The sequence below is a fragment of the Vidua macroura genome, chromosome 10, assembly GCF_024509145.1.
Source record: "Vidua macroura isolate BioBank_ID:100142 chromosome 10, ASM2450914v1, whole genome shotgun sequence".
NCBI classification, from domain to species: Eukaryota; Metazoa; Chordata; class Aves; order Passeriformes; family Viduidae; genus Vidua; species Vidua macroura.
The window spans coordinates 24,743,698-24,766,184 of NC_071580.1; the positions used below are offsets into that span (position 1 = coordinate 24,743,698).

A 22,487-nucleotide genomic window follows, 5' to 3' on the forward strand; every position below is an offset into this window, starting at 1 on the left:
GCTGATTTTGGACAGGAGAAAGAAATCAGTTTGGAAGGACCTTGGTTATGTACCAGTTCTCCTCATGACCCCCAGAGCTGCTCTCTGGGAAGCCTCCTGCTCCCTGGCCCCCCAGCCACCCCCAGCTGGGGCTGGAAAAGCCCCAAGGGCAGCTCAGAATATCACAGAATCACTGGGTTGGAAGTGACCTTCAAGATCATCGAGTCCAAACCAGCCCCAACACCTCAACTGAAACCTGGAACCCAGTGCCACATCCAGGCTTTGTTAAACACACCTAGGGATGGTGACTCCACCACCACCTCCCTGGGCTGGCCATTCCAGAGCTTTATCAGCTCTCTGCTGCCCTGAGCATAGCAACCCCCCTGGCCCATCCCTGCAGGTCTGCCTGTGGCACTGGAGGCGAGTCCTGGAGCACACAGGGCTGGGCAGCACCAAAGGGAGTGAGTGGGCAGCACAGAGCTGTGGGGTCTGCCCAGCTCCACTGCACCAGGGTGCCAGGACACTGACAGCCCCTGCTCCTCCACAGCACCATACACCTGACAATTGAGTTTATTTTGGTGATCCTGCCATGCCCTCTTCCCCCAGAGTGGGCTGAGAACTGAGGCTGACACCCCTGAATTAGGCTGAGCCATGGGTCTGCTCAAAATTGTGGACCCCACCTTCCTGGTCCTTGCTTTGGGACTGTTAATATATTTTTTTCCCAGTGTTAAATCCTAATTAAGACACTAACTAAGAGCAGGTGTGGCTGCAGGTGCAGCTGCTCAAAGTGTCTCCATTCCCCCTGATGGCCTCCCCAGGGCTGCTGGGAACACAAATCCGTAAAACCAGGGGCAGGACTTAAAGGTTCATTTCTGCTGCTCCTGGGCCCTGTACTGTGCTGGCTGTCTGCTGAGGAGGGGGTTTCCTCAAAGGGAAAGCCTTTGCTCCCTCGAGGGCCAGAAGTTTAAACTCTTCCTGTCTTAGATTCCTGTCTATCTGGGATATAAACAGGTATTTTCCACTGCTGAGTTTAGCAGAATGAGCAGAATGAAAGGAGGAATCTGTTTGTTATGTGGGAGTGCTTTAAGGAAGGAATGTTTCTGGGTGTTTCAGGGTTTTCTGTTGAATCTTTTGTTTTAAAAACCAACCAAACAAAAAAGAAGATAAATGAATGTCACTGCTATTTGTGGTAACTTCTGCCTCCACTTTGCAGGAGGGATATACTGAGAAACTAGTGAGGCTATTCTTTAATCACTATATGATTAACTAAAGAGGTGTTTCCCTTCAATACTTCTGGAGCAGCTGGCTTCAGTTCCTGCTGGAGGAAGCTGCCTGAGAGGAGCTGGAGCCAGGGAGGTCAGAAGGAGAGGCTGAAGTGGGCACTCAGCACAGGTGTATGTGTAAATCCGCTGCAGTCCTGGGGAGACATGGGGTTTTAGCCAGGTGGTTGTAGTAGCCTGTTCCCCTGAGTGAACAGACTGACATCTTCAATTTAAAATTCTGTGGTTAAATTAATGAAGTTAAGCTTTTGATTATGGAGATTGATTTCCTCTAAGAGATGGACAAAGTAGTCATTTTAAGGTCCTTTGCCTTCAATTTTGCCTTCAAGAGGCAAAATAGAAGCATAAAGGAAAATTTGCAGATGGAGAAGGGAAGATGAGAATGCAGGCACTTTAACTGGGCAGTAGACCTTCCTTGAGAAAAACACTGTTATGGAGAAGTTATGTTCATTGGGAACCATGTTCTAAAATAAATTCAGTGTATTTTGTAGGTCTAAGGGTAGTAAATACATGCATGTTTCTGCTTCTTACAGAACTAAGTCCTGCTGGCCCAGTGGGCACTGGGATGTAAAAGAAGACATGTATGTGACTGTGGGCTGCACCATGTGAACACTCAGGGCTCCTTCTTGGGAGGGTCAGCAACTCTGGGCCCTCTCTAAAGGACCCATCTGGGTCTGGGCAAAGGCACTATTGGTTTTTTAATCTCTAATGAAACATAAGGGGTGTGTTTGCAATTAAATTGTGAGACTTTTTGCACTTGATGACTTTCAAGGCTTGACACATTTTTGTTTAGACATATGAGAGTTAATACAAACCTCATGTACCACCCACTTGCATTCCAGCCTGGCTTGATTTCCAGGGTGTGAAAGGGCTCCCTTAGAAGTTGTTAAGCTCAGGGACATAAGTATGGAAACAAATATTTTTTGGTGGGGACTAATGGAATGACTCCTATTGCAGAAGCTTGCAATAAAAATATGGGAGGTCTGGCATTTTGTGTTCCTAGAATTTGGTAGGCAAGCTCTTTCCAGTATTTTAACCCTTCCCTGAGGTGTGGCCCCTGCAGGTCTCCCCTGTTTAATGGACATTCTCTAATAAGTATTTCTGGCTGTGCTCATCATGAAGCACATGGTGAGGGCTCCTCTCTGAGATGAGCCAATCTCCACTGCTGGGGTCTCTGAGATGGCACCCCCTGCACTGCTCCCCACCCCTCAGCAAGGGTGTTCCATTTCCTCTTTTGTCACAAGGTGTGGCTTTCCTATTTTTTTATTTTTCCCTTGATTTCTCTTCAAGAGTGGTATGGTGTGCTGAGGGGAGGGAAAGCCAGCTGACTTCATCTGGATGTCACTTGAAGACAGTCCAAATGCTGAAGTTTTCTCAAGTTCTGCCTTGACAGTAACTCCTCCTTGAGGAGCATGAGGCTGTGCTGGTAGGAACCTGGGGGCTGCCATGTTCCCATCAGGCCCTGGGACCTTCTCAGGCCTTGGGCTGGGAGAGACCTCACCAGGCTGAGCTCTGTGCTGGAATGAACTGGGCCTTTATTGAATTTTATCATGTTATTACCTGTATTCTGGCCTAGAGGGGTAGGACTCTGAAGTTGCATATTTTAAAGCATCTTTTTAAAAAAAGACTCTGTATTAAAAAGGTACTCCGACTTAAAAAAGACTCAAAGTGTGCCAAGCAGGGGAAGTGAGGCTTCTGCTCCACAGAGCCCCGTGTAGCTCAGCTGAGCAGGCTGAGGAGCCCAGCCATGCTGCTGCTCTGTAGCCCACTGTATTTCCAAACTGGCATTTCTCAGGGAAACTGGGATGTGAGGAATGCCAGCTGTTCTGGCCTAGGGGAAGGTGCAGGAGTGATGGGCATGGCTGGGGGACCAAGGGCTGAGGCCTGACTGTGTTTGCCCTGTTCCATTCCAGCCTGTTCAGCTGATAAAGCACATTGGTCTCAGGAAAGAAAAAAAGGACCTGGCAAGGGGCTAGTTAATGCAAAAAGCGCCAAGGAGCCTGGAATGATGCAAAAAGCACACAAGTTAGAAATGGAAAACTCCCCAAAAGCTTGTCCCGTGTACAGCTCCCCATTGCATCATTCCTTCTCTCATCTCTGGCACAGGCTCCTTGGGAGCAGGGCTGTTTTTCCTGGAGCACACTGGCAGCGCATGGTGGTCTTGGAGGCCAAGGTTGTAATGGCTGGGCCTGAGAGTAAGGTGGGCTTGGAAAGAGAAATGCTGCTAAAGCAATTGAGTGAGCTCGTGATGGGGTGGCTGTGATGTTTTAAGCTCCTGTGTTTGCTGCCTACCATCTCCTGTTTGCACAGCACTTAGCCAGGGGAAGGGAATCCTCCAGGCTGAGCCCTGGAGGGGTGGTGATGCCTGCAATCCCATTCCAGCATGGGAAAGCATGGCAGCAGCCTTGGGCACAGAGGCTCCTGGTCTGTGTCCTGGGTGCTCACACAGGCCTTTGGAGGAGGAGGCACAGATAAACCCTGGCCATAAACATGTGGTGGAGTATTTTTCTCTAGGTTTGACTGGAAACTGATTAAGCTGTGGAACAAGAATTTCTCTTTCAAATCTTGCTTTGCAGCTTCCAAATAGCTCTGTGTAACCTGGGGCTGCAGTGGCCTTCTGTGACTATTATTATTATTATCTTATTATTATATTATTGTCAGCACCTCAACTCAGAGCACCTTTGATTGTGACAGCAAGCTCAGTTAGTTAATTATGGGTTCCTTGATAACCTTGAATTCTGTGTCCTCATGACTTTTTATTCATGAGCACATTTGAAGACTATTTTGTGGTAGTGATCTGGAACAAGAGTCTTTTTTTTTTTTTTTTCAACAACTACATGAGTGCTCTCTTGAAAATTCCGACTTGAAGTTTTGCTTGTGATTGCCTGTGTTAGTTGTGGATATAAGACAGAAAATGTGCAGTTTGGGAGCTAATGTGTAATTAATGTTAATTTAATTAATACTGAAGGGAATAGTAAGTAGGCCAGTTCTAAAATTTTGCTATTTTAAAAGTAGACACTAGGAGATAAATGTTTGTGTGTTAAATTGACTTCTATTTATAGACAGGAGGCAATGCACTTTGGTTTAAACACTAAAGTGATGTGTCTGTGAGCTGCTCCTGTGCTGTCCGGACCAGGATTTTACAGGATACCAATCCTGCACAAGTATTCAGTGACACTGCAATGCTCTTTACAGTAATCTTTCCACCAGAGAATTATTCTCTCTGGAGGAACCTGTACATTATCTCTGGTTTTAAATCTATCACTTGCACCTACATGTCCTAGAAATAGTTAGCTAGTTCAGGGGGTTAACTTCCAATTCCAGGATAAATTATCCAGCTCTCTTTAAGGTAAATTCAGAGAAAAAAAAATGATAGATATTTGTGTGATTTGTTGAGAAGTTCTAAAATAATTGAAGGGCTTTTTACTAATCAGAAGTATTTCACAAAAGTGCTTCAATTTCTTTTTTTTATAAGGTTGGGAAATTTGTAGTCCAAATTAAACTGTTCCTCTGGGAAGCAGGAAGCTTGTTTCCCCAAATATGTTTATTTAAGGAAATCTATAGTTATTGTCAGTACCTTGTGCTCATCTGCTACAAAATTACATATTCAAGTGTACGATTTAACTCATTTCCACACAGCCCCGAACGTTCGTTCTGAGCTATGCCGACTGTCGCGATGTAGCCAGGATTTACCAGGTCGTGTTGGTGCCAGGAGAGGGCACCAGACATCAGTGACAGCGCCGGTGTCCTGCTGTGGCACGGCAGAGGCGGCCGCCCCTCCTGGCTACCGACAGGGCAAGGCTGGCCCCTTCCCTGGGGTGGCAGCTCTTGGGCAGAGTGACCTTGTCATTGTCCAGTGCTTGTGCATTCTGTTAAAGCTGCCATACCTGGGCTTTTGGGGCACGGGGGCTTTGCCCGTGTGGGCTTTTGGGAATGAAGTTTATGTGGGTTTTGGGCCTGGGGGTTTGGACATGAAGGAATGATCCAAGTCTGAGACTTCCAAAGGAAGGGGGAGGCAGTCAGGAGCTGAACTCTGCCTGCCACGGGGACCTGTGTCCTGTAAAGCCCCATGGCAGTGCCAGGCTGGGGCACAGCTGTGCAGGAGAGAGGCTGTGCAGGTGAACCCTTCTCCCCGGGCAGGAAGTGCAGGAGTGCCCTGGGGCCAGAGAAGGGTGACCCAGGATTTGTCCCCAGGGTCTGGTCTGGGGTGACATCCCTGCCTATGGCAGTGCTGTCCCATATTTCTCTCCCTCTTCTCTCCAGAGGCTGCTCGTTGTCTGTTGCTTTGCCTTATTAAAGTGGTTGGGAACTTGGTGGACTTTTCCTGTAATCCAGTCAATTACTTTTTGAATAAAATAGAGTTTCTCTTTAGAACCCTATGAATAATTAAACTGTAATTCTGATCTTCTGTTAATGGAAAATAAATGTCTACAGAGACATGTCACAGTGGAACCTTAATTATTATACCTAGAGAATACTTACAGCTGACTTTTTTCCACACCTATATAGAAACGCATTAATAATATTTAGGCTGAAATACAGAATTTGATTGCCCCTAGTTTCCTCTAATTCTTTGGAATGAACTATTAGCTCCTATTATTGGCTACACTTCCACTCTTCAGAAGCTTTAACTAACTGAATGTATCAGGATTTCATAGCATGGTTATCATCCCTTTTCTATTTTACTCTGATCCTGTGCCTTTATGGATTCTTTGACTCTCTTGACTTCACTGGGAATTGGGGATAGCCAGCTCTTCAAAGACTTGGCCTCACAGTTAATTTGCGTGCTGAAATTGGCATTTCTATTAAATTACAAAAAAAGGCTGTCTTGGTGAGACCCGTAAAAGTTCCTGCACCATGAGCAGAGCTCTGATTCAGCTGCAGGACTGAGATCTGACTTTAGGAGCTGATGTAAAAACACTTCTATGTAGACGCTCTTATAGCTTTCAGATTGCCAGCTACCAAAATACTCTATTGGACATCCTTTTCTTTTTCTAAATACTTAGTTTCAAATTCTGTTTTAACCAATATATTATCTTCTTCTTAACTTTGGGTGCAGCCTGTGTCTAAGCTGCTTGTTTTGCTTCCTGGAATAGACACCTTGCAGACAGGTGTCACTGAGGGGTCTGAGTATACCAGAAACTGGTTAGTCATTCCCTTGGGGATGGACAAGGTCATCGACTGCCTGAATAAAACTTCCATCATGTTGAACCAAGTCTAGCAAGCAGCCCAGTAGAGGCTGATGAAGCCTTGGGTGGCATTCTCTTGCTCTCTGTTCTTGAGCAGGTGTGGAAATGTGAGTGCTGGGAGAAACCCTTATCTGAGCACCTGAAGCTGAGCTAGGACCAGCCCCTGGCCAGGCAGGAGCTTTCTATGCCTGCAAAGCTTCACTCTCCTGTCCTTAGAGCAGAGCTGTCTTTTGTTGGGTTTTTTAACTGCTTCAAGTAGTGGCACAACATCTATTAATGTGTTTCTGTAGAGGTTTTTGTACCAGCAGGATTATTTTGATGGCCTTTGCTTTGTTTTGTCCAAATTAGGTGAAGGAGTTTCAAGCTGTTGGATAATTATTCCCAAAACTAAGAGTGTGTGTCAGGCTTAATTGTTATTCTTGAAAGCACCGAGCAGCTCAAAGGAAAACTTCACCCCACAAACTCTGTTTTTGCTAGCTTGGGAGCCTAAAGCAATGGTACCATTGCCCCAGCTCTTGCTGCGAGTGAGCATCCTTGACAGTCTAAAATTGTGCACTTACCCTTCCATCCTGATATATTAAAGCTGTCTCTGTTTTCTGTCCTTAAACTAACAGGGGCTCCCTGACAGCTTCCCTGTCTTGTCCCCTCTCCAGCCTCTTCTGTGGTCTGGAATTTGTGCAGCAGCTTCAGCTAGCAAAGGCTGAGCAACAGCACTTGCCATGAGTCTTCTTGCATGGAACTAATAAAGTATTCCTGGCCACAAGTTGTGTGAAATACTGCAGAGCACCTGCAGGAGGGAATTAATTTACCCCTCCTGAATTGTGGTTCTTCAATTAATCTTTACACTGGGCACATACATCAATAGCACATAGTTCATACAGGGTGACAACAATGCTAAGAAATGATAAGAAAATTAGGACTGAAGCTGGACTGAATTTTTATAAAGAGGCATAAAGCCAGGCATGAATATTTACTTGTTTTCTTTTGTGTTGTGCCTGACCTTGGCCCAAGTTTTGAAAGTCTCTGTGAGACCTGAGATTGTCTTGTCAAACTCAAACCTCAGCTATTGCCAAAGAGTTTGAGGAGGATTTTTGTTCCCTGTCACCTGTCTCAATTTTCTGAAACAACTGGTTTCTTTCATAATATTTTCCTGATTTTTATTAGCCACAAGATCCTGAAGGCACCAAATGCTAACCCTGACTCTGGTTCCAGTCTTCATCTGCAGGAGGTGCAGATGTGTGGTACTGCAGGCTCTGGGGGTCTTGACTGAGTGTAAAACCAGTAGTGAGGGAGGAACTGTGGCATTTCATCTTAATAGATCCAAGACTGAAAAGGATGTCTGTGTTCAGCAAAGGCTTTGCACTCCCTGCTCAGAGTGACAAAATTAAGAATCTTTAATTTACCTGGCTGTTCTCCTTACTGCAGATATTAGGCAAGAGCCCTTTCTGTCCACTAAGGGTAGGGGATGACACCTGGTCCTGCTGCTGCAGAGGGGACAGTCACCCCTGGGTGACACCCTGAGGTGTTCTGAAGGAAGAGCCTTGCTCATAAGTATGAGGGCTCTCCTCGGTTTTGCTGCCCAGCCCCTGAGCTGCTGAGGGACTTTAGCTTTAGCTGGGTCTGCTGTGCTCAGTAAGCTTTGTCTTGACTTCAGGGCAGGTTTTAACCTGGAATACTACAAGTGATTGCCTTATGAAGCTGCCACTTCAGGGTGACAATGGGATTATGCTGAGTAGTTGGGAGAAAGGTAAATAGGCAGGAGTGCCTTTCCTGTTTGTGGTTCCAGATTATCTAGGATCACCTCACCTCCTCAGCTCTGGTGCTGTTTTAGAGGGCACAGGTTTAGGAGGAGTTCATGACCCACCCCTTAACCTTCTTGCACCAGCAGAGCCTGGTGTGATGAGGAAAGAGCTTGGCAGTTTCTTGGAGGTGAAACAGCCAAGCACAAGGACAGTAAATCAAAATAGATGTGACCTGAACTGCATGGGCTCCTGCTCCAGTCCCAGTGCAGCTGGCTGCAGCCTTAGCATGAAGTCACATTGTACCTTCTGCATGTTGGCTTTTGAAGAATGTGTAACTCATTGGGGTTTGTCTATCCTTTAAAATAAACTTTCTGGGCTTTCAGGCTTTGTGGCAGAATTTATTCCTCATTGACTTTGTTGAAGCCTCACTGTTAAAATAGCTATATGTTATCTGATTATCCAGACTACCTATGTAACTCCCACATGTTTTCTTCCAGCCTGGTTGCTTATTACTCTTCCTTCTGCTGGACTAATAATGCCACCTTAATGCCCATATTAATCTTTTTTCCTCTGCAAGGGTCACTGTTCCCTATTCTCACTTTTTTTTTTTTTTCATGTGAAATGCTTAATTAAGTTCTTCCTTTCACCATCAGAATCCTTTCTCAAACATTTGTTTTTTGCCAGTAATGCTGAATCCATGTTCCCCTTTATGCACAGGTGCAGGTGGAATGGCACATGGGTCAAACCATGGCAGTGTCACTGAGAAGCACCAGAACTGCCCTGTCCTGCTCTTGCCTGTTCCTAGGGCTGCATTCCCACTAGAGGCTTCCTCTCAGTGTGCCTGTTTCATGCACAGCAGGAGCTCTGTTCCCTTGTGTGATGTGCTGTGGCACTGCTGCTGTGTTCTCCAGAACGCCACAGCCCTGGGAGGAGAGAGGGTCACTGATTTCAGTGGATTGTGTCACTGGGGTGCAGCTGGTGCAGAGCAGGAGCACTTCTGCTGCATGGTTTGGTATCAAAATCTCTTGTTTTGATGCCAGAAGCTTGTTTGAAGCTGGAAGTTTTGACAGAGTGAGGAAAAGGTGGGGAATGGCTGGTAAAAAGAGAAAGTTGTAAAGTTGCTGGTTGATACGTCTCATGCTTCATGGGCACTTGAGAATGTTATCTTCATTGCAAGCTCCCAGGGGAAGCTGTGACTGAGCTAAATCAGCATCCCTGAACACTGTCCTGGTGAGCCAGTGCCCAGTTTTGCCTTGTCTGCATGTGACTGCCACTGACCCAGTGCTGCTCTGTGCCAGGAGGGCTCTTTCCCCTCCATTAGTGCAGGGTGAGTTGCTGGGCAGCCACCACCCAGGGACAGCTGCCTGAAGGCAAGGCTGTGCTGAGGGGCAGCTGGGGCTATTTTCAGATAAATATTGTCTGCACTGTCATTTTTGTCCTTGAGAGCCCAACTGAGAAGCCAATTTTTCTGCAGTTGGTTGAAAATCACATTGCATCAAACAAATAAATGTTCTGGCTGTGCTTATTGCTATCCTGGGGGGAGGGAAGTCATTAGGCAGCACTAAAATCAATGTGGACTACTCTGTCCAATCTGGCATGAAACAAGAGCTCCCCCAGGTCTGTGTGAGTGTCTCCCCAGCTGTGACACACACTGGAGGCACTGGCATTTGAGGTGGGAATGGACAGGCTAATGCTGAAGTCTGTGCTCATCCAAAGGCAGATTCCAGGTCGAGCCCAGGGCAGGCAGCTCTGCCAGTCCAGTTCAGAAGGCAGGCCTGCAGCATGCTTGCAGGCTGTCTGCAGGCTTGCTCTAAGAGTATTTTAAGTATGTTGCCCTTGGTTTTAGTTTCATGGATAATTTTAGAAAGTGTATGCCTGGGTCTCTAATTTCCAAATTACTGCTGCTGTTCCATGTGTCAGATGGTATCTGTTCTTTCGTGACAAAATTTTCTCATCATCACCAGTGACACTCAATACTTTTGCTCCAATGTTGCTACTTTTAGTTCCTTGGAGAGCTGCAGAGCTTGCTGTGCTGACTGATATGCCCATGGTGGGGGAGGAGGCAGTGGGAGCAGAGGCACTTTTGTGGCACTTTTTGGCCTCTTTTGTTATAGAATGTCAATATCTACACTTCAACACAGGATAGTGAAGGAGCGGTGGAAACATCAGCAGTATTGAGTTCAAACTCAAAGTCTGTGAGTGTATTTTTTAGACACGTGGTGGACAAATGCAACTTGACACGTTGGTGTCCTTTAGTTGCTCACAATCCACGTGCAGATGTTGAGTTCATCTGTCTCCCCTTCAACCCCACTTGCATCACAGTGCTGACACCACCTCTGTTTCCATAGCAACTGGAACATCTGTGTGTGTGTGTGGACAGCCCAGCTGCAGCCAGGTGACAGTCTGGGCCCCTGGGCTGCCCTGTCAGGCAGCCTGGCCCTGCTGGGAAGCTCTGCTTCCACTTGTTTGTGCTGCAGGGCTTTAAAGAAGATTATTTGCACAGTCAGAGATGGAGCTGCACCTTCAGGTAAAGTGGTCCATTGCCCCTTCTTGTATACCTCATCAGGCTGTAAGTACTGTGGACTAAAACTTTCCAGTTTGCGTATCTGCATCCAGCCAGATGTTTTTGGGAAGCTTCAGTAACAATGGCACCTGTATTTATATACTATTTATTTAATAAACTTTTCTTTAGAAAGGTTTAAGACTACTGGGTTGTGGACTAAGCTTTCCAGTGCAGAATGCTTTGGTCTAATGGGATGGCTTCTGCTTCTGTGGGGAAGAGCCATCCAAACATGACCCAGTGAGAGGTCTTAACATGCTTTCCAGTCTTACAGACTGAAATTGTTTGGTTTGGTAGCTGCTTCCCAGTTCATCCTGACAATGCCAGAGCTTGACTCCTAGGGTATGTAGCCCACATTTCCCCAGAAAAGTGATTTTCCACCTCCTTTTCTGTGGCTGTGTGACAACCTGGAACTGGAGGACGACTGTGGCTGGTCTGCAGAAAGGATGAAAGCTAAATGGAGAGATGGGAAAAGAAAACTAGTAGTGAGAAGTCTCAAGAGCTGGATGTGGAAGAGTGAGTAACTTTAAGACAGGCAGGCCTATGAAACCACACAAAAGCAGGTGGAATGGTGAGGTCTCAGAGGAGAAGGAGGGTGTGCTGTGGTGGGATGAAGGTTACCTCATGACCTTCTGTTGCCCCTTGAGTGCAGGAGTAGGGGATGACATTTCCAGCTGAGTGCTCACCCCTGCCCTGGCTGTGCCTGGGGTCTGACTGCACCTCCTGCCACAAGAATCACTTCACCCCTGAGCCTGAGGGTGTGTGAGCTAAGGGGAGTGCAGGAGAAGCTGAGAACTGCAGGGAGAAGGGGTAAGATGTATGGAAGGGGAGTTTGAGCCTTGTCTCTTATCTGTGCCCTCCCTAGGTTCCTGTGGAAGTGAGTCAGCACCATCTCCTATTTGGATGTCCATTATTTTCAGTAGTTCTGCTCAGTGCCCAGAGTCCTGGACTTCCCCTTGAGCCAGTTTTGACTACAAATTGTTCTGTGTCAAGAGGTCTGAAAGTTGCTGTTAGCTGGCTGAGATGAAGGTCTGGAGTGCATTATCTTAGGTGCAGAGTCTGTTTTGTATACCCAGTAAAAGCACCTCATCTCCCTGTTTTATTGTGAGAATAATTTGTTTGAAGTGCTTGGATTCAAGAGCTGAGCACTGGAAGAAGCCATAAAGAAATATTTTTTTTCTTTAGTGCGTGCTTTGAGCAGTGTGCAGTAAAGAAGGGTAAGTACTGGTCACAGGAGATCAAATGTACTATTGTCATTTTTTCTGTGTCTTGAATAAGATGGGGAACTGCTGGAGAAAAATAAGATGTGATCATGTAATTAGACTGTATTATCATACAGGCTTTTCAGGAAGCAACACAAAAGCTCAGCAGACCTCTGAACTATTAAACACCTGGCTTTGCAACCTTGCTAAAGTGTTTTTAATATAGATAGGAGCGGTATAATACCTAAGACTGAAATAGCTCTGGTTGCTAGGATTGACCTTTTCATTACTTGTTCAGCATCCCAGCACCAGATAAATTTGTTACTTCTATAAAAAGATTAAAATAGAGTGAAGAAGCAATTTCCATAAGGATTTTAAGTACTCATTGATGGGGACTTCAGTGCTTCTGAAAAATACTTTTCTCCTCTTTGCAAATACCATGGTGTGATGTTTTGGCATTATAGAATGATTAGGGCAGTTAATTGCAGTAACCCACACTGCACTCATTTAAGAACCTGTTGTAAGCTAACACTCATACCAAAGTTTGCTGGAAACCTCTTTCATTTAATATCTTGCGGTTAGGTGAAAAAAAGCTGTGGAATGAGGGGTGTCTCAGCATGGCTGTGCTGACTAGAAGAGGGTTTATGGATGTTTTGTTGCTGAGCACTCTGCCTGTGTACCAGTGATGGGTGCTGCAGGAATTTTCTGCGATGGAGCAGAAGGAAGGGGTGGGCTGAGTGCAGAACACAGGGTCACAGGAAGGTCTGATGCACAATTCATAGCAATGGGTCCCTTCTTGGGGAAGAAAAGCCTGGCAGCTGGTGACTGCATCTCTAGCAACAGTCCTTAGGGAAGGAAATACTGGATTCATTGGGTCCTTCCGTGAATTGTCAGTATGGTCTGGGGTTGTGAAAACCATAAAGCTTGAGAGAAGGTTGTTGCAAGATAAAGTTTCCACTTTTGTTTTTTAAAGTATATTGAAAGTAGGCTTTAAAAATGTCTGGTACCTTCATATGTGTAGTATGATCCTCCTCATCATTACAGGAGAAAGCTTGTAGTTTTTCAAAGAAATAATGTGAGATTATAATATGTTAATTTCAGCAAGCTCATTGTTTACATTGTTTTCACTTGTACCCTTTGAAATTCTGTGTTGCAGTCTGATGCAGGTCTCATTCTCATTATGTGCCCACCATTTCCAGAGGCCCCACTCTTCCCATACCTTGATATCTCACAGCTGTTCTTGAGCCAGAATTAGCACCCTGAAATACCCAGGAATGAGAGGAGTTGCATCACCTACTCTTTGGTGCTCAATGACACCATCCCTCTGGGTTGTTCCCAGTTTGCTGTGTTCTCCAAGTTCTCCAAACTGCTGCTGTGTTACCTTAAAATAATTGTCTGATTGTAGATGAGATTACACTGGTGTGGGTCAGGGTGAATTTTGTGAAAGTCTGGAATGCAAAATTCTGACAAGTAGGGAGGCCTGGTGGTGCTTGTACAATCTCACAGTGCTTTACAGAGGTGTACTAGGCAGAGGGGTTTAGTCTGTGGCTTAGGCTTGGCACTGCTTGTTTAACAGTTGGACTTGACCTTTAAGGTCTTTTCCAAACTTAAATAATTCTATGATTCTGCCTGAGGGAGGGCGACAAGACTCAGCCAATGAGCTTCTCTGTTGTTATGCAGGCTTGCAGTTCTCTAGGTCCTAGATTTGTGATAACAGATTTCCTACACAAAGAAGTTGATCTGTTTGCAATTCCTTCTTAATTTGGGTTTGCTAAGACACTCTTGTATAAGCTCATCCTGGCTTTATGTGGCTGTAAATAATGCTTGCCATTGTAGCTGGCATAAGGAAGGACATTGCAGCAGGAAAGATGTCACATTGGGTTTTCTGCCAAGACGTGATTTTTAGGAAAAACGGCAGGAACAGAACATTCAACAGCCCTTAATTGTGACTTGAAAAAGTGCAGATGTTGGGAAGAGCTTTTGGAGGAATGTTTTTGTAATAGTTCTGCACAGTGTGAACTGCATCTGAACTACTGAAAACTTTGCAGTTTTGTAATCTAGACTCAGTTCTTCATCTTTTACTGCCACCACTTAGGTTTTTATATCAGTCTAGCACATTGGAAAACCTTTCAGACCTCCATTTGGTCTGACCTCCAAACCTGAGTGCTGTGTGCACAGATAAGCCCCAAACATCTCACAAAGCTGGATTGTCCTCTTCTGTCCACCAACTCTGAAACCTAGGAATGGGAGGACTGGGGAACCTTAATTCCTCTGATTTCTTTTCCTAGGGTGAAAATGCTGCAAAGGACTTCCTTTGCATTTGGTTCAGAGATTACTCCCAGCTGAGGCTCTGCACATCCATAGTCTGAGGTTCCTCTTGGAATCCTCGATTTACAGGGGGACTAGGGCTGCTGTCAGAGCAGCTGATCACATCCTTCCTCCTGAAGTGCCCAAGTGAGGCTGCTGTGGCCAGCAGGGTCACCTGGGCCACCCCTGGAGTTGTGTGGCAGGCAGGGCTGGAAGGGTGCACAGGTGACAAACCAGCACAAACCCCTGAGAGCTCAGTGTCCCCTCCTCAGGTCCCTGTGCAGGATCTCCCCAGCAAGGCTGATGTGGAACAGGGAGAGGGTGAGTTTTTAAAGCCTAGCAGGAATGTGTGATACAACAGATGAGAGTTGGGCCTTACAGGCTTCAGCATTTACTGGCTAACAATGTTGCTGGCTGATTGAGGAAAATTATGTAGGTCACTGAAAACACAATTTTTGGTGCTCATTTGCTTTGCTGCTACTAATATTTGAAGTTCTGGAATTCAAATATTTCCTGGTTTTGAAATTGTCTGTGGTGTGCAGCTGACCACCTGGAGAGCAGAAATTCAGTGCATCAACAGAAAGAAAGGGTTTCTTTTTTTTCAGTGTAATGAATATTTACCAGTCAGCACATCTGACAGGCTTTTAGTAGTAAATACCACTTGAAACCAACTGCTGGAATCCCTGACTGTAATAACAGAAGGGAATGAATGGAAAAGAGAATTCACATTCCAAATCCTTCCAGAGTAAGTTATTAAAAATAACAAATTCGGAGTAGGACTAGGAACAGGCTTATCAGCACCTGGAGAATGATGAATTTCATGATTGCTAAAAGCTGTTTGTGCTGTTTTAAGTAATGTTAGTGTCTGGCACATGCTGACCTTGGAAGTGGCCAGTAATCCCAATAAATACTGGGAGGAAGCTGACTCAGTTCCTTGGGTATAAAAACCTGGGAATGTCAGCCCTGAACAGTTTTGACAGCTATCACTTGCTACCTTCTCTGACTTTACTCCCCACTGCCTTATTTTTCTTCCTTCTGTCAACCTCATGTGGACGTTTATGTGCAGAAATGGTAACAGATAATTTCTGTGGTTTTTCAGTGGAATAACTACAGATCCTATTGGAGACAAGAAAAACCTGTCTGAAGGACTGTCTGGGAGGCAGTTCTTGATCTAAGCCCTGGGCTCAGCTCAGGACTTCCTGAGTAATCTGGAGGCAAAGTGTTTAACCTGTCTGTTCCCCACCTATAAGCTCAGGCTAATAATGCTTCCTCTAGACACACAGGGTGAAGGATCTGGAGGCCTTGGTTTTAGCTTGGAAAGCCACTGTACTGCAGGAAAAGCAGCAAAACAAGATCAGCAGTGGAGCACATTGTTTGTCCAACAGACTTGGACAGGGCAAAGCTTTAGCCCATTTTGGGCGACAGGAGGAATGAAGGCAAGAGCAAATGCACTCACATAATCTCCTTTTTTAGCTCTAGTCAGTTTGGCATCAACTGTATGTGCTTTACCTTTGCAGCTGGGGGCTTCTGCTTGAGCTGAGCTGAGTCCCACTGGTTCATCACAGAAGAGTTCTTTGGAGCTGCTCCGGTGTCAGGGTGATTACACTGCAGTGCATCCAGCTGAGATAGACTTCAGGGACCAAAAAAACTGTGGGAATAACCACATGAATGCCTGCATCTGGTCTTGACCAGGACATGCTCTGGTTACTGTTCAGCATCCTGCAGCTACAGCATTTCATTGAGCTGGCGCCAAGCTGGCCCATGCCTCAGAATGACAGATTTCAGGTTTGGGAATTATGTACCTAAAAATCTTAATTTTAGGCTGCGGCTTCCTGCACAGAATGCAGCAGAGTGGAAGGAGTCCTGCCCCAGGACTCTTGCATGCTACACTAGCTCTGTTTCCTGTAGGACAGAGATGCAGAATATGATTATGCATTTATATTTTGATAATGCTAAAGACCCACATGTTTAATGTCTTTTGTACTTGGTTCTGTATAAATGTATAAACTTGGTGCTGAAAGCAATGACTTCAAAATCAAAATGAGAATAAAACAGGCAATGAAACAAAAATTAAGTGATAGGGAAAAAATTAAGGAAACATTCTTACTTTGATGAGATCAATAATATATATAAAAAATATATCTGCAATATATTTGGAAACGGCACAGGTTTCCAAACTCCTCCCCTTAAAAACAGCCTGCTTCCCATAGCAAAACAAGAACAAGTGTTTGATCTATAATCTCATGCTGGTGAGGATTAGGCACGTCTGCACTGCAGGAGACTGAACAATTTCTATGTACCCAAGCCAGCTATAAATGGGCTCCTTTGGAGGCCACGACCAAGCAGGTGAGGACAGGCAGATGGCTCCGGGCTCCTGGGGAGACCTGTGGGGTTTGTGGGGTGAACCCTGTGCTGCTGAGAGCTGCACAGACACTGCTCTGTGCTCCTGGCCCAAAGGGTAACCTGGCCCATCACACCTGGGCTACTGCTGCAGCAGCCTTGGGCTAAAGAGGTGCTTCTGAGATAGCCAAGAAGGCAAAGACAATCAGAGAGAAAATCTGGGCCACACAGAAGTTGCGGGGGACATGGAAAAGTACTGTGGTGAATTGGTGAGCTGGAAAAGCTGGCTTCAGCTTTCCTTGATGCTGTGTGTGGGGGGGGGTCACTGTCAATGTTTGAAAAGGGACACAACAGCCCTGGGGCTTTCCTAAGGAGAACCAGACCCTCTGAACACTTCCTTGCACTGGAAAATATGGGAAATTGGGCACTGCTACCAACTGAGTTTTTCTGATTGGTGCTTGCTTGTGGAATTTAATAGCAAGACTACTCCTAGTTAAGATAAGTGTCTGTAAGAATCACTTTAATCCTCACATCCCTTAGTTCTCAGATTGTCTCTGCTTCCTTTGTAACAATTGGCACTCATTATGTCACAAGTGCAAATTGCCACAGTGTGTTTTCTGAAGTTTGTTGTAATGAGGAAGGAATTCAGATAGCATCAATACCTCATCATTTTGCACTGATTGTTAGTGGGAACCAGCAAAATCAGATACAGCTTTTCTGTATTAAGTGTACAAACAGTCCATGGGATCAAAACCACTGACTTCAGTCGTGTCAGATTTCATGATTAAGTCCATGTTTCTAGGACAAAAAGCGAACGTAGTTGAGAATTTTGGAGAGCCCTCTGTTCTAAAGGGGCATTGAAAGGTGGACTGAGACGTTGTCGGAATCCCTTCTGCGGTGGTCTCCTGCTCCCAGCTCTCCTGGGGAAAAGGTACTGGGAAGGGAAACCTCTCCCTGTACAAGAAACTGCTTAGTTCCAAGGAACTGACGCAGACACAAAGCTTTGCTTTGGGTAATAGCGCTGTGCAATACTAACAGGAGTCACGAGATGGGGCTCTTTTAGCCGAATCGGCCCCAATTCCGCGTCCCTGGCCGCGGGCAGCTGATGAGGCAGCGCTGTGCCCGGGAGGATGCGCTTGGCTGGGCGGTGAGCCCGCACCTGCGGGCTGCTGTGCCCGTAACCCGGCCCTGCACCGCTCCTTTGTGCAGGCACAGCTCTGACAGAGCCTTTCCCCGGGCACCAGCCCAAAACAGCGTGTGTAAGCTTCAGACACGGGTTTTTCTTGTCTCCCACTGCCCCTCTGCACGGCGAGCCTCAGGGCAGAGATTCCACCCTCAGCACCGCGTGTAGGGCAGGTGAGTTTTCCTAGGGGAAGTCTTCTGGTTCATTTTACAGATTTGTGTCCACACAGCCAGGAAAAAGTTAAAAGCACGTTCGGCTGGTGTTCAACATCTTTAAACTGGCATATATTTTCTTTGAAATGTATAAAATGCAGCTTTAAATAAATCCTCATTCTTCTATACCGTGTGTTCTTAGATGCAAACAAGCTGAACTTTCTCCCCAGGTATTGTGTGTCTCTAAAAAGGGCTGAAATAAGAGATTCCTGTGACCTGCAACACCTAATTTAGGCTCTGTGGGACTCTGCCATCCAATAATCTCATTGCTCCAGAGCTCAGAAATAATTTTTTTAAAATTCCATTAAAATAGCAGATGTTAAAAATATGCAGCTTGTGAGAGGGAAAGCTCCCTTCCCCCTCCCAGAGGCACAGAATAATAGATAACATTAGTACAACATCTGAGTCTGTGCCTTTGTGCAGCTGAACATCTCATGGTATCTGGACTAAGTGATGATAAAGAAACCAAATTGAATGTGGCTTGGAAGATTTTGTCTGCATCTGTAATTCATCTCCTGATTCCTTTTTCTCTATGAGGGGAGAGGCACAGTGAGTGCTGTAACAAGCACCAGGCACTGCAGGTTGGATTTAGCCCTAACATGGATCCTCTGTGGGCAGAGGAGTTGCACACTGAGAATGTCCCAGGTCCCTGTTATATGTAGATTACCAGCTAATTATGCTAATTGCATTCCCAGTTTTAAGTTCAGAATGGGTCAGTGCTATTTGTTACTAAATATCAACTCATTGCAACAAGTGTGATATCTGTGATGGAGAGATTTTTAGAGGATACTCTTAAATTGCTTACACTTGATGGCTCATGTTCTTTGCCTTGCTTGAGGAATGAGCTAACACAGGGTTTACTGCAGGAACAGTAGATGTCCAGATATAAACTGCCCAGCAGCATTGCTAATATGTGTGTGTATGTAAAAAACTCCTCCAGACTATAGTGCCTCCAAAATAAGTTGGGGCGACCTTGCACCTTTGGGTTGTTTTGAAGTATGGTCATTAATCCATATGAGTTGGGAAGCCACAACTTGTCCTCCATGTATGAAAAACAGAAGAGGAGGATAAGGCTGTCTCTAAAACTCTTGGAATACAAAATGCTATATAGAAGGGAGGTTTGGGTGAGAGGAAATGCTGGATTGAAAACAGGAGGAGACTGTGGAAACTGGATAACTTGCTGCCTTGGCTTATAGCTTGGGACATGGGAATTCCAGGCTTCTGTCATGGGCATGAGTCATGCTGAAGTATGTGTGGTTGCAGCAGAAAAAAGATGCAGACGGCTGCAGAAAATAATGTTTATACAACACTCACTTAAAAATGTGTTCTTTCCAGTTGTTACATTGCTTGGCACTTTAGGGCTGAGAAACCTGAACATTCTTCAGGATTTCTTCACAAATATGTATTGATGGTTCCAGGTGAACCCAGGGTCTATGGGGTTTTTGCAGTTGGCTGCTCTTACAAGAAGCTGAATTGCTGCACTTCTGGAGAGACCACAGGGAAGAGCAGATTCCTGTTGTGCCAGTCCAGCCATGCCAATGGAAATGAAGGAGAAATCCATCCTGTGGTTCTTTGTAGTGCGCTTTGGGACATGGGATGTGGCATAAATATGGATGTGCTGCATGGATGCAAGGGAGCCACTTGTATGGCAGTACACAGAGCACTTCTGCGCTGTAGCACCCAGAAGCTTCTTGAAATGAGTTCCTGAGCGTGTTTGGGATAGTGGGTAGGGTTACCCCAATAACTCAGAAATGCAGCATTTTCATTGTGCTAATCAGCTTTCCCTCTTAAAATGTTAATAAATGAAATGGTGTGTTTTTATAACTGAAGCACTAAATGTTTTCTGGAGTTCCCCTCTGACTTAATTGCACTGTTGGGGTAAAATTTCTATCTGTAGTAGAAATCTTCCTAAGAAGCCTATTTTAATCATTCTTTGCCATGTACAAGCACATTTATCCACAGCTGCTGTGATAACTCCTAAATGAAAGTAAAACTGACACATTTGTGCTGGAATTCTGGGCTGCTCTTGTTGGATGCATGCTAAGGATCAGATGTGTAGCAGCTGCTTGCTTTATGGGTTTTTCTAAAGGTGGCTTTTCAGTGAAGTAATGCACAGTTCATCTTCCAGTGTAACTCTGCCATTGCAGAGCTGAATTACCTCCACTGCAGGAGATTCCATCTCTGAGCTGAGGGAGGGCCAAGGCAGGAACAAAGGCAGTGCAGCCAAGTGCAGGTTGTTCCTAGAAGCTATATTCAGGTTAAGTTAGCAAGTGATTAGCTTTCAAATTTGATTGATTTTCCCTCTCTAGAGAAGAGTGTTGTTAGGGTATTGTTTGTGGGGTTTGGCTGTAGTCACTGAAGAGTCCAGAACCTGAACAGCACAAACCCTATCTCCCATGAGCAAAAACTGCTTGGGCAGATGTTTCGGTACAATGAATGTGAAATGAAAATGAGGTGCTTTATAGATTGCCCCTTTGTAGTAGGGTACAGTCCTGATGGACTGGTACTGGTAAAATCACAGGACAGCTAATTCTGAGCTTAACCAAACCTGTCTTTTAGTATGCCATGAAGAGTAGTAGTGACCTCCATATTCACTTTTGGGATGCTGATGTAGAATCCTGTAAATAATCTCAGAATCATGTAAACCTGAGGAAGTTAAATATTGTGTTGCGTTACCTTTAAAATGAGGATGAAGACAATTCATGTTCCTGTGCTCAAAAACTGGTTGTCAAACAATGCTCACTAGAACATGAACTATGTTACCAGTTGCTGCCTTTTGGTATGGAAACCACTGGAATTATTCACGGACACCTAACTCAACCTGGCACAAAGTAGTGCTTCTTTTCACAGAGAAAAATTCTTCTACTTTTTCCTGTAGAGTGTAAAAGATTTAAAATCACATTTCCTTATAGTGTTATATTTAGACTGTAGGGTGAGAAGTTATTTCAGTCCTTTAGGATTCTGGTTGTACAGAAAGCTATAGTTATGAAGTGAATTGCATGCAAAAAAGATCTTGTGAATGTGACAGGTAAATGACAGTTCTTGAGTACTTGGGTCAAGAAATGAAAATATTCTGGTTTTCATAGTGGCAGTTCTCTGCATGGTAGTTTATAGATTAAGGCTGCCCTGAGATGGGTCTGCTGTGCTGTAATTAGGACTGGAACAGAAAGGCTGCACAGCAAAGAAGGTAATTCAGGTAGCTCATACAAAAGGTGGGAGGAAAGAAGCAAAATAACCTTGTTTTGCAAATAAGCTCTGAAATTGAGCAAGGACTCCCAACATAAAAAGAAGGATCAGAGCCACATTTCCTCCTCACTGAGGTAGCAGCCACATTTCCAGTGCTCATCCCTTAGGGGGTGTTTTCAGATGAACCCCTTGAGGGAAGTTGTCTCTGTGACTTTAGCCTGAAATAAGAATAAATTTAGTGAATGATATGGAGCTGACTTTTTTTTTTTTAACCTGCACTTAGCAACTTGTTTTTTTTTTCCTGTAAGCTCTTCCCTGATATACTGTAGGGAATGATTTAGAAACTGGACCACCACTTCTGTAGCAATTGCAATAAATCTCGTATGTAGCTCCCAAAATATACCTTCAAGGGCAATAAACCCACCCTGATGCTAAAACAAATTACCCCAGTGTACCCAGGACAGGTTACAGGCCAGGAATTAATTGTTTAAAGTCACTGACAATTTGTCCAGGCTGAGGTCACTTTATGAAGCTTCCTGCCGAGTGGTGAGGGCATATAGCACGTGTTCCTCCACCTGTTTAGGGGACTTGGAAATTGCCAGAGGGGTTTGAACAGACAGGTCAGGCTTGATACCTGGGAGATTTATTAGGTCTGAGCATTTCCTTTTTTTTTTCCTAATCCCGAAGTGTGTGTTAACAATGGTCAGCGAGACTGAAGTGCCTTGATCTGTTCAGCTTTGGCTGTCTTAGGCTCCATGTGTGGAATACAAAATACAGCACTGGGTGAGCCCTGACCATACTCTAATTGCTGTTTGTAATGCCACATGTAAAGAATTAGTAACGACAGTTAATCGTGAAAAATAATCTTAACAAACAAGGAAGTTTCAGTCTTGCATCTATTACCTATAAATGTTTCATTCTTCTGTTCAATTGTGTACTTGCTATCAGGCAATGGAATGAGAAAGGGAGGATATCAGACCCTGGCTATGTGATGGTTCCAGAAATAATAAGATGACTAAAGTAAACATTTTTGCACTCAAGTGTTATCAAAAGATCTTCCAATTAGCAGTGTGTGCAGGCTAAATTTTCTGAAGTTTTTATTGCCAATTATTTATGAAGTAAGTAGGACAAAATGTTCTTAGGAGCTCTCATCTTCTCTATCTGCTTTGTAGGCTTGCATTCTTGCCTCTTTGCATTTTTTTCTTCTTGCTTCTAGAAACTGGAGGCATTTTCTGAGGTATCCAGCACAAGTTTTAAAAACTGAAGCCTGGCTCCCCTAAGGAAAATTCCCACCCAGAGTTAGTCCA

The 22,487-nt window shown here is 44.9% G+C and overlaps 1 protein-coding gene across 2 annotated transcripts in view; it reads left to right on the plus strand.

Moving 5' to 3' along the window:
* The window catches only part of LOC128811910 (glypican-5-like), a 434,871-nt gene that overhangs the window by 17,367 nt on the left and 395,017 nt on the right, over window positions 1–22,487 (plus strand). The window contains exon 1 of one of the 2 annotated variants that reach the window (XM_053985866.1): window positions 10,601–10,717. The exons of the other annotated variant lie outside the window; for it this stretch is intronic. The gene's annotated coding sequence lies outside the window, so the exon portion shown is untranslated. Of the gene's footprint in view, window positions 1–10,600; window positions 10,718–22,487 lie in introns of those variants that run through there. 2 annotated transcript variants of the gene reach the window in all.